Genomic DNA, 14,155 nt, shown 5'->3' on the forward strand with positions numbered 1-14,155 from the left:
AACGAAGAAGGTAAAGTTGGCTCATAGTCATTTTCCTCAAAATTTTCCAGAATTCGATTTCAATCCCGATATGCATGTTTGTGTGATTCCGTCGATGAATCTTGGCATTTTGATGTTCAGAACTAGTTTCTAATCATTTTTGGTGTTGTTTGATTGCATTTTGGGCATTAAAATGCATAAACCGAGTCGGCCACCCCTATGAATCATCTCGCCGGAGCTCGGATGACATTGCCGGAGCATCACCGTGGCCATAGGCCTACCAAGTTAGCTTCCTTCAACTTTGTTTGATGCTTTGTTAGTGTTTAGAATCGAGTTAGATGGCTAGGGCGTTCTACATTGCAATTTGAAGGTTCGGCTAGTAAGTTTAGAACAAATTGCAAATAAGGTTTTTCTGACTGGTTGTTCGCCGGCCGGCGAAGGTCCGATGGTTATTCGGTTAGTTTAGTTTGGTAGAGGTTGACATGAGCTTAACACAGAACCAAAAATTAGCCATAAAGGTCACCGGAGGCTCATCGGCGATGAGCCCAAACCGGCGGTCTTGAAAACAACAAGCCCAGAATCACACCCACTAGGTGTTCGAGGAAATCCCTAAGAGAAAAATGGTTAAAACGGCGCCGTTTTGGTTCTGGGCTCGTCGGAGAAGACGACCGACGACTAGCGCCGGCGACGTCCGGTCCGGTTCGCTTCTCGGTGGGAATAAAAAAATCTAAAAAATCTTAACAAAAACATAAAAAAATTCGAAAAAATTCCAAAGAAATTTGAAAAATCAAAAAATCAAAATTTTCACAGAAAAATAAAAAAAAATCTAAAATAAAAAATCAGAAAAATCTAATTTTTTTTTAGAAATTCGAAATTTTTTTTGAAAAAAACAAAATATTCACAGAAAAATATAAAAAATTAGAAAATTCATAAAAATTAAAAAATTTCCAGAAAATTCATAAAAATTTAGAAAATTCATAAAATACAAATAAAAAATGCGAAAAATTTAGAAAATCAATAAAAAATTGAAAAATTGGAAAATTCATAAAAACTTTCAGAAAATAAAAAAAGTCAATTGTCAGTTAATGAAATTTCCGGAAAAAAAATTTAAAAATTCACAGAACGGTCCAAAAACACCGTGGCCAACCTTAGAAAGTGAAATTTGAATTTTTTGAAGTGCCCAAGTGGCATTTTTAGAAAATTTCAAATTCAGGGGTTATAACCCTTTTAAACCCTAAAAAATGTAAATCATGAAATGAATAAGCTTCTAGAGCTTCATTAGGGTTTGGATGTTTTCATTGATTTTCATTTTTAGAGACCATTTAGAATTAATTGATTTGATTGACTTTGGTTGTACATTTAATACTTATTTGGTTTTTCCTGCATTAAAATGGATAGAATTAGTGGGTAAGCCTCGAAAATTTACATGACACGATAGACATCATATCGTTCTTAGGTACCGAAAGGGCGTTAGGGATCTCGATTCGGGATCGATAACGTAACCAAGTCTCCGTACTCAGAATCTCTGGTTCATAGAATCGTGGTATTTCTCCCGTACCTCGATTAGGTTTCTAGTCTACCTACCAATAATGACTAGTGGCGACTCCAAAATCACAAACCTAGACTAAATAGGAAATTACCTTCCACTGTCACGTGAGGTATGGTCTGGGAGAGACCCTTATACAGAAATACCTCCTTAGCGCGCAAATCCCGAAAGCCTAAAAAAGCGCGGTGCAACAGGCTTGGCGACTCCACTGGGGAGTTACCTTTTCTAAGTGGACTTAGGCCTAGATAGAACGATATGCTTGTGTTTTGTGCTTGCAAGGATCCCAGGTATGTCCCGCTAACGATAGTGTTAAATGGTTTTGCAGGCGGGTGGTATAAGGGGTGTAGTCTTTGCTAACCTTTATTTTGCAAGATGGTATTGAGATTAAATGTGGTTTGAATGAATTTTAGAAGTGTTGTTTGGTTATTAATTACTATGCATGTCTTTAAATTGCTTTAGCACTACACCATTAGCATACACCACCCGTGGCCCAACCCCGGCTACATTTAGGATTATCCTTAGGAGGTATATGAGCCGATTGCTCATGGGATCATTTAAATATAATACCGATCACCGAGGTGGAATAATATTTCATTACTTTGGGCCGATTGCCTATTGGAATGGAATCCCTTGTCCATTAAGGTGATAACTTTGAGGCTTTAGCATATCCTACCTTTTTAGGCGTCAAAACTTCATTGATTGCATTCGCTTGTCTTTGTGGTTGGTATACCTAAAACCAAACAAAAATGTCATGGTAAGCAAGTATCGTTCCATTCCATTCTTTTACAATTATGCAAGTTAGTTGGCACATTTTCAAAACAAATGCCTAAATAATATTCAATATTTGGTCTAAATGCCCTTTCATATTAGAGTGCATGATTAAGGCGTCATACTCCATTTGACTATTCTTTCATTTTTAGATGAAATGTATAGGTCCATGGCGGATTTTCCATATAATTCAAGTGCTTATTCGTTCATTTCGATGTATTCGAAGTTGTAAGCCATAGTTTAGGACTTTATGGTCTAAATGGAGTATGACAGAATGGGCATTTACATCACACATTGAATTTGTCCATGATCTCAACTATATGCTCTTTAAAGGTTTAAACGGACTCAAGATGACATTTGCATTACTTTCGAGGCAAGCAAGTGTACTTTACCTTCGTCTTACGTTAAAAAGACCTATAGTTGAAATGGAGGTATTAAAATCAATTGGTAATCCATGGTGAATAATAATCACTTTCTTTTACATGCTTTAGATTGAAATGGGGAAACTAGACATACAAGTCATTCCTATTCCAAGGAAGGAGCTTTTGGCATTGTGGGTAAACATGACAAAGGACAACAAAGCATACATAAGGGAAAGGCTCGGGTATTTGTTCAAGCTCATCAACCTGGAGTATCAAGTGAGTCTAATCCAAGCATTATCCCATTTTTGGGAAGTTACCACTGCCACATTTCAATTGGGCGAGCACGAGATGGTACCTACACTAGAAGTATACAAGGCGATCATTGGGATTGATTTCGAGTCAAGAACCGTTGAGCCCCCAGTTGGATTGAAACCCACAAGTATTATAGCTGAATTTTTAAACTTGAAGACCCCTCAAGTGGAAAAGTTGATCTAATCGAATACCGGGAGATTTCCTCTATCTTACTTGGTGGACAATTACTCCAAATTGCTGAAAGAAATAGGAAACACTTCCGCGAGGGTTTTTATTCTGGCCTTCTTCGGATTTGTTTTATTCCCCGCATCAAGGACGAGATTAAATCCTCTCATTGCGGTAATTGCTAGGCAAGCTTGCTTAAAATGGGACTTCTCTAATATGCTCTTAGCGGAGACCATCATTTCATTGAACAAATACCAAAATCAACAAAAGGGTGTACTTCAAGCTTCAGCGGGGTTACTTTTTGTGTGGTTTATTTCCCATTTCGACCTTGGGAACGTTATATGCGCATTTGAGAGATTGACTCATCTACCAACCCTATTGAGAAGTATTTGAAACTCCAAGACAAAATGCCAAAGTACTCTTTTCATGAGTGGGCAAACTTCATTAGAGCATTAACTCCCGACCAGCTTCAATAGAGGATTCAATGGCCGAAGATAACGAAAGCTCAAATTATTATCCAAGACGGTAATTTTGTGCCTTTGCTTGGATTGAGCGGCGGAGCTGCTTATTGCCCACTAAGAGTCATACGACAATTCGGAATGGTTCAACAAATTCCACCTATTTGGCATCCTAAGGAGTTCACATTTGAGATACCACAAGAACCCCTACCGGAAAAGAAAAGTAAAGAGCTGCGAACAAGGATTGATGGGATCGTGAATTCCTTGAAGAAATCAACCAAACAAATAGTACAATGGCCTAAAGATTTGGAAGGGGAAATGAAGCTCTTTTTGGCATACAACGAGTATATAAGGTGGTTGAAGGCTAAGCGACCAATCGATGTCGAACCCTATGCATCTTTGAGTGTTACTACTCATTCTGATGAGCCGTACATCCCAGAGTACATTGTGCCAAGCACGCTAGGTGTAGAGCCGTATGCTCCCGAGGAGGTTGTAATCGATGTGGAAGAATGGGAGACACGAGTCAAGGAATATGAAGAAGCTGAAGCTACCTTAGCTAGCAAGAAGCCTAGACTTGTTTAAGCTAGTGTTCCCCTATTTCGATGAATAGCATTGCAATAAAAATTTTCAAAATTGAAACAATTGCTTAATGAAGTTTCAAAGTATGTTTTGTAAAGAATCACCATGGATTACAATTCTTTGAATTGTATGATTCCTTGAGAAAGATATTGAGGAAGAATTTTATACAAAGCTAAGGCTTGTATGAAATTTCTTACCCTTGACAATCTCATGAAACCATACAATTAAAAGAATGTATGGTTTCATGATCATTTTACTATGCTGATATCGGGTCTTTTTGGCAAAACAGGTTGTTTAGCAACAGAAAGTAAAAGACCTCGGACTCGATTACAAGTTAGAATGGCGGAAGAAGAAACCCGTGCTCGATTAGCTGAAGTCAAGAATCAAATGACCCAAATAGTTGCAATGATGGCAGAAATGAAGGCTTTTATTCTCGCGTCTTGCGGATCTTATCCTACTACTCCAAATATGGGAACTTCAAATACTACTAAAACACCAATTGAAGAACCAGTCAGAAACAAAGAACCGGTTCAAGAAAATCCTCCAAAGACTACGCCTGAGGTTATAAATTTGGAAGAGGATGATCATATCAAAAAGACATCCGAAACAAAGGATGAAGAAGAGGCTAAGAGATTGGCCAAAATTGAAGAATGCTTAGCAAGTCAAGGTTATGAGCTTCAAAGGTTCGACAAGTTCTCGCCATATACAAAGGTGGTTGTTCCATAAAACTATAAGGAACCAGAGTTCGTGAGCAAGTATGATGGCACTGGTTGTCCCAAAAGCCATTTGAAGTATTATCTTCGTAAGATCGCAAGATATTCAGACAACACGCCACTTCTTATTAGCACATTTCAAGATAGTTTGAGTGGGGCAGCGCTCGCATGGTACACAGCCCTCGACATAGAAGACTTCATTGAATGGGATCATTTGGCGAGAGAATTTCTTCGCCAGTATAAGTTTAATGTTGAAGTACTCCCAACTAGAAAGGATCTCGTCAGAACCGAGAAACGGAAGAATGAAGGGTTCAGAGCGTATGGTCAAAGATGGAAAGCTGTTGCCTCACAAGTAAAGCCCACCATAAGTGAAGACGAGCTCATTGAGCTCTTTCTAAAGTCATTGCCAACTGAGTATTATGACAAGCTTCATGTATCGGGCTGTCAAACATTCACCATGTTGGTAAAAGTGGGTGAGAGAATTGAATGGGGGTTGAAAGAGAAGAAGGCTCAAGAAATAGCGACACGAAGGCCTTACCCCAGGAAAAAAGACAAAGAACCCATCCGAGAAGTGGCTATGGTGTCAACCCCAAGTACTCATCAAGCATCATTTCCGAAGCAATCAAATGTCGCTTGGAAAAAGCCAAGGCAATTCGAGTCAAATAAAAGGCCCGTGAGGCAATACACACCGTTGCCCCGACCCCAGTCAAAGCTATTACCAATGCTTCTAGAAAGGCATTTAGTGGCCAAAGAAGTACCAAGAGAAAACCTTGCAAGATTTTCTTGGTACGATGAGTCAAAAACCTGCACTTATCATATGGGAGAAAGTGGACATGATGTAGATAATTGTCCCACTCTAAAGTACAAGGTTCAACAGCTCATTAACAAGAAGATATTGAATTTCCAAGTGCCTGAGCCAAATGTACATTAGAATCCTCTTCCTGAGCACAATACAGTAAATATGATCAAAGATGAAGAAATAATTGTCGAGTCTGACAATGAAGATAAATATGAAATCAAGATTAAAACTTCCCGATTAAGAGATGCCCGCTTTCGTCAAGAAGCACTCCTAAAAGGCGAGATCGTAGACAACTTGGGAGAAGACTATGGAAAATATAACTTCCAAGTGAAATATACCCCACCGCCATGGGCATTCAAAGATGAAGTAATTGTGCCTGATGGTTGGGGTGGTATGGATGATGAAACTAGTCCTGAGGAGAAAACCTTGTTTAAGAAGGAAATGCTCAAAAATGAAACAGATGTGGATGAAAAGGAGAAAGAAAAAGTCTGACAAGGTGAAAGGCGTTTCACCCAGAAATCATCTGTTGAAGGAGAAACCGTAGACTTACTCGGTCAAGACAGCGGTAAATATAATTACTGTGTCAAATATACACTACTACCATAGGCGTTCAAAAATGAAGACATTGTACCGGACGGATGGGGTGGCATGGACGAGGTCCCGATCAGCTAACTGAATCTTGAGGAGAATAAAGATCGGGAAGAGAAAAAGAAGAAAAAAACTCGCCGAGGTGATAGGTAATTTGTTCGAAAAGCACGAAGACAAGGTGAAGTTGTTAATTTTTTGGGTCAAGATAGTGGCCGGTATAATTACCGTGTCAAATATACACCTCCTTCATGGGCATTCAAGAACGAAACAAACACATCTGATGGCTGGGGTGGAATGGATGCTGACGAAGCCAATAGAAGCATGGTATCCATGATTACACCATTTCTAATCAAGCTTGATGAGGTAGATAAATATAAGGAGGAGGAAGGTCCTGTCACACCAATCACTATCCAACTTCCCATGGATCAGCTAAGGATCGAAGAAGAAGAAACACAGCCTGTGATTATCACTCTTCCTCCAAAAGAAAAGTTTGACACTAAGTGTGTACCTTGGGATTACTCTCCCAAAGAAGTCGATGCCATAACCCGATCAGGGAGATGCAATGTTCCGAAAGAAGGTGAGCACGAAAAAAAAGGAGTAACCGAAGAAGATGTCAAACAGTTGCTTTCGGTCATGAAGACGAGCGAATTTGAAGTAATTGAACAGCTAAGGAAGATGCCGGTACAGATTTCTCTGTTGGATCTTTTCAAGACTTCAGAAAGCCACAAAATGGTGCTTATGAAGCTTCTCAATGAAGTGCACGTCCCGGAGACAATTAATGAAGTACAGTTGGAAGACTTCGTTGGCACTATTCTTCTAAAAGATCAAATTGCCTTCTCCGATGAAGACTTCCCAATTGACGGGCGTTCCCATAATAAGGCTTTATATATTGCCGTCAAATGCCGGGGCAAGGAGGTGTCACGAGTGCTGATCGATAATGGTTCCGCACTTAATTTATGCCCATTAAGCACACTGCATCGCTTGGGGATTAGCGAAGAACTCATCAAACCTTCTAAGGTCACTGTGCGCTCGTTTGATGGAATGAAGAAAGACGTTATTGGCGATATCGAGCTCGAGGTAAACATAGGCCCTGTGCCTTTTCTAATTGACTTCCAAGTAGTGGATATTCCGAGGACTTTCAACTTATTACTTGGAAGACCTTAGATTCATATGGTTGGTGCCATTCCTTCAAGTCTCCATCAGAAGGTCAGGTTCATCATTAATGGCAAGATGATCACCGTACACGGGGAGACGGATTTCACTACCTACAAAGAGAGTGCAATACCATATGTCGAACCCGAAGTGAAAGAAGAACCAAGTTATCATTCCTTCGAAATGATCTTAATGGTGTAAATTCCTGCCGGTTGCATCATAAAATCCCCAGAATTTTCAACATCATCCATTATGTCTAGAAGAGTATAATGCCAGTATGGATTTACTCCCGGTAATTGTCTTGGATCGAAATCCCAAGGAATCAAGGAACCTATTACTCCTCTTGCTACAAGAATGAAGTACGGAGTAGGTTATATTCCAGATAACTCTAAGGATCACCATGGAGGCCAAGGTCGAGGTTAAAAGAACCATGGAGGCTGTAGAGACCGAGGTGATCGCCTTATTAATCCATCCATATGGACGGGCAAAGCTAAAGAGCTTCCCTATCATCAGATCCACATCAAGGAAACTTTTCCTGGACTTTCCAAGCTACTTCAAGAGGAAGACTTACATGCAGAGGAAGAATTCGATTTGCCAAGTTTATTCAAGGAGAATACCATCAACGTTATCATAATTGAGGCAGAAGATACCTACGCACTGGAGTAGGAAGATCCTCTTGAACTTTTGCTGCAAGTTTTGTCCATTGCATTTTGTTGATTACAATTTCAAATTTCTTGTGATTTCATTTGCAATTTCAGTTTAGTTGCAATTTACATTCCTTTTGATATAGATGTAATCGCATTTTGTCAATTCAATAAAAGTGGTCAAATATTTTGTTAAGGACATGTAGAAACAAAACCAAACCTATGATGAACATTATCCTCATTCGTGAGGCTTGAGACTTTGGGTTTCTATATTGCTCCTCATTGCGAAAATGATTTTAAGAGCAAGGAAGTCTGATGATATGAGGACTAGCTTTGTCTTTATGTTCTTTCAAAATAAATTTCAAAATGAATTTCTAAAAGGTTTTTCATAGGACCACGTGCGTTACTTACTTTGTATGCAATTACTAATCATGTTTGTTACATGTCAGGCATGAGCATGAGCATATCCATAATAGGTTCATATGTGACCCAAATCTTTCCGAGGAGATCACTTGCGATATTGAAGAGAATAACGAGGATGAGGAATGGATCAGAAAGGAATGGATCTGTCATGAAGAATCAAAGCCACTCATGTTAGAGAAAATAATCACTATTAATATGGGCGACAAAGAGAGTCCCAAAGAGGTTAAGATTGGAGAAAGTCTTCCCTCAGCCGAAGCAGAAAGGATCACAGATTTGTTCAAGGAATATCAAGATATATTCGTATGGTCTTATGTCGACATGCCAGGCCTTGATACAAGCATAGTTGAACATGCTTTGCTAATTGATCCAAGTATTCCACCAAAGAAGCAAAAATTGAGGCGAACGAAGTCGGAATTGGCAAAGAAAATAGAAGAAGAAGTGATGAAATTGCTCAAAGTCGGTTTCATCGAAGTAGTACCATATCCAGAATGGGTCGCCAACATAGTACCCGTAATGAAGAAAGATGGTCGAGTACGGGTGTGCGTTGATTATCGCGACCTAAATAAAGCAAGCCCTAAGGATGATTTCCCGCTTCCACATATCGATGTATTAGTGGATAGCACTGCTGGATTCGAAACATTTTCATTCATGGATGGTTTTTCAGGATATAATCAAATCCTCATGAAGAAAGAGGATAAGGCGAAAACGTCATTCATAACACCATGGGGCACATTTTGTTACAAGGTGATGCCTTTCGGTTTGAAAAACGCTGGTGCCACATATCAAAGGGCAACGGTAACTTTGTTCCATGACATGATGCACAGAGAAATTGAGGTATATGTGGATGACATGTGTCACGCCCCGACCTTCGAGCGTGCTAACATCCCACCAAGGTCGTTATAAATGCGATGTCCTAGGATGCATCGCCGACCCAATCGAATTACTAACGATTAAACGCATGCGGAAGCGAATTAAAAACTCCCAATCACAACAACAGTGATAGTCAGGAAAACACACCTCAATTTAAACAACATCATCAGCAATACATCGGGTTAATATATTACAAGTCCGCCACGCGGACCTTCCCGATTACAACCAGAACAGGTACGGGTTAACCTAGCTCCTCTATCTATGAGGATAACCTCAAAAAGTGTTCTCCCTCAAAAAGCCGGTTCCCAAGGAACGGTACGTGTACTCATATCGGATGACCTGAAAAGTGGTTGACAACAACGGATGAGATAAATCTCAGCGAGTTCATGACCTAAGCCTCGACTAGGAGGTCAACTCATCTCGGATGTACCTAACCCATGCAACGATACATTGATGGCAAACAACTCAATATAGAACATACATGTACTTCACAACACAATCACAGGCAACCTTACCTTGCCCCAGGCACATGCACACACCCTATACGTTATGATTCACCGTATGCCATAATAATGCAATAAGCATATAATACAATCATAATACGCATCAATTTTCTCAAGCACAATGCATTCACACGTGTCCTGATTATAAAGTGAAACCACTTCGGCCCATCCCATACCGTGCCTAACAATTTCATTCCATAATCAAGCGCAATGCTACCATAATTTTTCACGCGTATTCCAATTACTACAGCCACACCAGGGGCTACGGCACAACTCGCGTTGTTCGCATCAGGTTGGCGGTCTTCCGACATAACCGGGCATCGTCCCGCCCCGTCGGGCACGGCATCGTCTCACCTGACCACAATGACGGCATATGCCATAAATGGGTTCATTCCGAATCCGATTCGCGAATGACTATGTCTCCCCTGCTACCAGCGACGGCTTCCAATTACCAAATTGGGGACACCCGTTAGGGCCACGGCCAAATCCTAGGTTGGCTGTCATCCGGTATACGGTTTTCCGATATAACCGGGCACGAAAGGAACCTTTAGGTGATCATGCACACATAGCAACACTCAGGTTCCATCATTATAATTTTCAATAGCCGATGCAAACATAATCCGTGCTAATACGTTGAAATACCCAACTTCCACACATAAAAATGTGCTAAAATATTCACATGTGATTATGCACATATCAATAAATTCCCAAACTTGGCATGCTTCTATATTCAAGTATCCACAACATATTTCTCACATAAAACTTAACAAATAAACCCGACGCCTCAGGGTTTATTAATTAAATACCCGTAATTCTATATTTCACCATAACCAAACAATTCAATTTGGCATACAAACCAATATATAAGGCAAATTCTAGCTTAGGCATCACAATTTAAGCCTAAATAAACACAATTTAATTTCGGAATTTCCAAAAAAATATTTATAAAATAATAATACTTTTAATTCCGAAAATTAATAAAATATTATTATTTAATTCCCGAAAATTAATAAAATAATAATATAATTAATCCAATAGATTATGACTAATCCCTAATCAATTAGTACTAAGCGTAATTAACTTAAACTAATCCATCATAAGCAAGTTTAACATACTAATTAAAGGATTAGTGCGAAAACTCACCCGATTAAAATTCCGGAGACACCGGTGTGTCGGCGGCGGCGAGGGCTACGCTTTGCATGGTCCAGAATCGACACGGAAAGACGACGACGACTGGGTCTCGGCTGGACAGCAGCTTGGGGTGGCTGTTTTTAGCTCGGTGGCCTTGAACTGACGGCGGAAAAAGGCTTGAACGGGTGGCGTATGGCTCCAGGAGAACACGGCGAGCTGCTGGTGGTTTAGTGGTGGTGTAAAGCAGCAAGAACAGCAGCCCAAAGGCTGTTCTGCTGGTTTGGCCGAGAAAGGAAGCAAAAGGGGGAAGAAGAGTGAAAATCGAGAGGAAAATGGAGAGATAGAAAAGAGAGAGGAGGGGGTGGATGTGAAATGAGAGAGAGAGTGAGGAAAGAGAGACAAAAGAGAGATATTTCTCTCATTTAATGCAAGCCTTAAAAGTCCTCTTTCATCATTCAAAAATGCACAAAAGTCTTCTCTCTCTTAAATGCCTTTGTTTCTTTGTCATAAAAGCTAGAAGGGTATTTTGGTAATTTCACAAGGTATAAAAATACTTATATGCGCATGCGAGCTAGAATTTCATACGGGCTCGTATAATCAAATTTGGGCTCAAACGGATTATGAATGGGTTTGAAAATGCTAATGGGCTCAAACTTGGGCTTGAATTGCAATTAGGCTTGAAATTAGGTTCAATGGGCTAAATTGGGGCACTTGGGTTTGCCTTGGGTCCATGTGGCCGAATCACATTGGGCTTGAGGCCCAATGTGCCTTCATCCGACCCACTTCCTCGTGGGCTCAAATTCTCGGCCCGTTAAATCCTTTTCCGAGAATTTCGAGCAAACCGATAAACGAGCAAATCAATGTGGCGGTGTCCAATAATTTAGTTTTGAAATCCTCAAAAATTCGACATCCAAATTCGGATTCTAATTCGTAGTAAAAATCAATCAATTGCGACTTTAGTATATCTCAAACTAACGGGTGGCTTTTAGGAGTTACGCGTATTCGACCCGTGGTTGATTCGGTATCAAACCACGTTTAAGTTTTCTCGAACCATGGATGATCTCGATTGTTATGTAATTGCGAGGGATCAATCGCTAGTTCCGAAGTACGCGATCATCAGTCAATGGGTTTAGGATCATTCGCAATACATACAACAGTCAAGCGGAATCACCCGCGATTCGATTGTATGCTATTGGCGAATCGTTCTATAACCATCCCTTGATCGGTCTATAATGGCTCAAAATTGTCCCTCGTCAATCCTTATGGTTGAATTGTCAATCCCTGATCGAGTTCTCAGGTCATGCGTACTTAATTCCTTATCAGCCTTTTCCAATCGGTTAGTCTCTCATGAGTGATCAATTCAGAGCGAGAATTACTAATAGTGCATCGATTAAAATCATCATTTCATTACATTCCGAATAGGGTCGAATTTGAGGATGTCACAACTCTTCCCCCCTTAAAGAAATTTCGTCCTCGAAATTTACAAATAACCATATTATTCAAAAAGATGGGGGTGTTGACGCCTCATTAGTTCTTCGCTTTCCCAAGTCGCTCCTTCCGTCCCGTGGTGTTGCCAAACCACCTTGACCAACGAAATCGTCTTGTTCCGTACCACGTGCTCCTTCTTATCCTCAATCCGTATCGGTCTTTCCATGTATGATACCCTGTCGTCCACATCTATTTCTTCGTAATTTAGCACGTGGGTCGGGTCAGGTTCATACTTCCTTAGCATAGACACGTGGAAGACGTTGTGAACTTGAGACAAATTCGGCGGCATGGCCAAACGATAAGCCAAGATTCCGATTCGCTCCAAGATCTCAAACGGTCCAACATATCTTGGGCTTAACTTGCCTTTATTGCCAAACCGCGATAATCCTCTCATCGGTGATACTTTGAGGAACACGTGATCTCCCACTTGAAACTCCAACGGTCTGCGGCGTTTGTCTGCATAGCTTTTCTGACGACTCTGAGCTGTCTTCAACCTTTCTCTGATGATCTGTATTGCCTCTACTGATTGTTGTACCAACTCTGGACCAGTGATTCTTCTTTCTCCGACCTTATCCCAGCATATAAGCGTTCTACAGGCTCGACCATACAGTGCTTCAAATGGTGCCATTCTAATGCTCTGTTGATAGCTATTGTTGTAAGCGAACTCAACAAGATGCAGTTGTTCCTCCCAACTGCCCTTGAAATCCAAAACGCAAGCTCGCAGCATATCCTCGAGAGTTTGAATCGTTCTCTCGGATTGACCATCCGTCTGCGGATGATAAGCTGTACTATACTGCAGCTTCGTTCCCATGGCATCTTGAAGACTTTTCCAAAATGTAGCGGTGAACTTGGGATCTCGATCCGAAGTAATCGTCACCGGTACTCCATGTAGGCGAACAATATGGCGTACATACAATTCCGCATATCTGTCTATGGTGAAGTCCTTTTGTACAGTAATGAAATGAGCAGACTTAGTCAGTCTATCCACTACGACCCAAATAGAGTCATTACCTCACTGACTCCTTGGTAGACCCATCACGAAATCCATTGTGATATGCTCCCATTTCCATTCTGGGATCTCGAGTGGTCGTAGTAATCCACCTGGCTTGCAATGTTGCGCTTTTACTTGTTGGCACGTCAAGCACCTGGCTACGTGTTTGGCTACATCCACTTTCGTGCCACTCCACCAATAGTGTTGACGTAGATTTTGGTACATCTTGGTGCTACCCGGATGAATGATGTGTCGCGACCTAAAAAAATTGGGTTTTCGATCTTAGGCTAATGGATTACTAGATCAATTAAATTAACTAACCTAGCTCGAGTTCTCCCAAACTCTACCAAATCACAACTTAGGTCCAATTGTAAGCATGCAAATATTTTCAATGGGAGTCGCCACTAATCATTTAAGGTAGGTTGATTAGAAACCTAAATAAAATAGCGGGAGTACTATTTTATTTCTGCGAACCAGAAATTATAAATTCGGGGACTTGGTTACGCTAGATTCCCTAACGCCCTTTCGGTACCAATTTCAATAGAAATACTCAATTGGACAATTTTGATAAATCCTGACTTAGAGTTCAAAGGTGCAGAAATTTTCTTTTTTGATTTTTTATTTATTTAAACGAAAGCTAACCTATATGTAGTGACGTGCAAAAATTGACATGTGATTAATGCA

This window comes from Syzygium oleosum, unplaced genomic scaffold (genome assembly GCF_021117445.2).
Source record: "Syzygium oleosum isolate NSW1041296 unplaced genomic scaffold, Sole_v2.1 Sole_v2.16, whole genome shotgun sequence".
NCBI lineage: Eukaryota > Viridiplantae > Streptophyta > Magnoliopsida > Myrtales > Myrtaceae > Syzygium > Syzygium oleosum.